Below are 1,460 nucleotides of genomic sequence, written 5' to 3' on the forward strand. Positions count from 1 at the left end.
TAATTAAGTTCTAACCTCAGACGGGAAAGGTGACGTGCCCAAAATTACAACTGGTTGATGGCACAATTGCTACAAGACCCAGGTATCCAGACTTCGGCTCTGAGCTCCCCTCCCACCACCCACCACTCTCCAAGTTTGGGGCTGTGTTTGCCTCTGAGTTCAAACGCAGGTAAGGGGGGTATATCATATTTTAGCAAAGTAACCTACTGTGCTCAGGTCACTTTTCTCTCCTAATTCTCAGCCCCACACTGGATCCTCCAGCTTTCCGCAGGCCACCGCTAGAGCACCTGGAACCCCAGAGAGCACTCATGCCCTGAGCCCGAACCCTGGCGGCGGCCTCATCAGCGCGACCCTGGCCGACTGCGCCCACACTCGGCCGTCACTATCTCCTACCTCGCCACCCCCCTTGTCAGAAAAGTGCACCCCGCCTTCCCAGACTTGATCATGAAACAGCACCCATCTAAACAGTAGTCCTGAAAGACACTCCTTTCAGGGCAAAGGAAAAAAAAAAAAAAAATCTTTTCTAACAGTCAACGGGAGCCGCCATGTTGCTGTACGGAAAAAAACGTTTCAAGGGCTGCCTGGAGCGCTCTGCTCGCTACTCAGGGACGTAAAGCGCTCGGGTGTTCACAGCTAAATTTAAGGGTCGGACCAGACTTCTCAGAGAACGCTTACAGCTGCCGGGACACGCCCGAGCGCGCGCGTGAGGCGGCAGCACTTCACCAACACGCAGAGTTCCGGCGACGAGCGGCGCGCGAGAGTTGCGCACGCGCGCGCATGTCGTGCGCGATGACGTAAGCGACGCCGGAGATTTTAAAATTCGAACGGCGCCGGCGGGTGGAGGAAGGAGGTTGTGTTTTGGCGGCTGACGTCTTGTCTAGCGGGCAATAGCACGGTTTACAGCAGTTCGGTCCCTGCGTCGTATCGCGAAGCTGGAAGAAAGGTAACTAATGACTTTGCGTTAATTTTGTTCCGGCAGCACTGGGCTAGAGGGAGAACGCCAGGGCGCCAAAAAGATTCACGGGCCCTGAGGAGCGACGTTTTGGTGTTTGCTGTTGTAACCGGCCCACGGGCCCCATCTGTTCGAGGCGCTAGTTTCCCGGAGTCCAATAAATTTCTTATGGCAGTGATTTTCCAAGGGAGAAGGGGAAGGCCAAGGTGACACTGGTGGGGTGAAGAGGACATGGAGAGAGGAAAAGGGGAAGAATGGATGGGAGCAGGGAGAGGAAGGACGAGATGAAGAACTGTTGGCTGTGGTGCGTTTGAGATACTAGTGTAACATCCTGGTGGCCGTGTAAGGAGTACATCTGAATGTCTTAACCTCAGATTTTAAGAGTACCTTTTAAGTGGAGATTGGGAGTGGACAGATAGGTGAGAGTGGAAAAGTTTAATAGATCAGAAGTGTATACTGAAGAAGAAATAGCCAAACAAAGAAGGAAAGAGGGTAATCAGTTTAAAAG

Source organism: Lipotes vexillifer, unplaced genomic scaffold, assembly GCF_000442215.2.
Source record: "Lipotes vexillifer unplaced genomic scaffold, Lipotes_vexillifer_v1.1 scaffold429, whole genome shotgun sequence".
In the NCBI taxonomy this organism is placed as follows: Eukaryota; Metazoa; Chordata; class Mammalia; order Artiodactyla; family Lipotidae; genus Lipotes; species Lipotes vexillifer.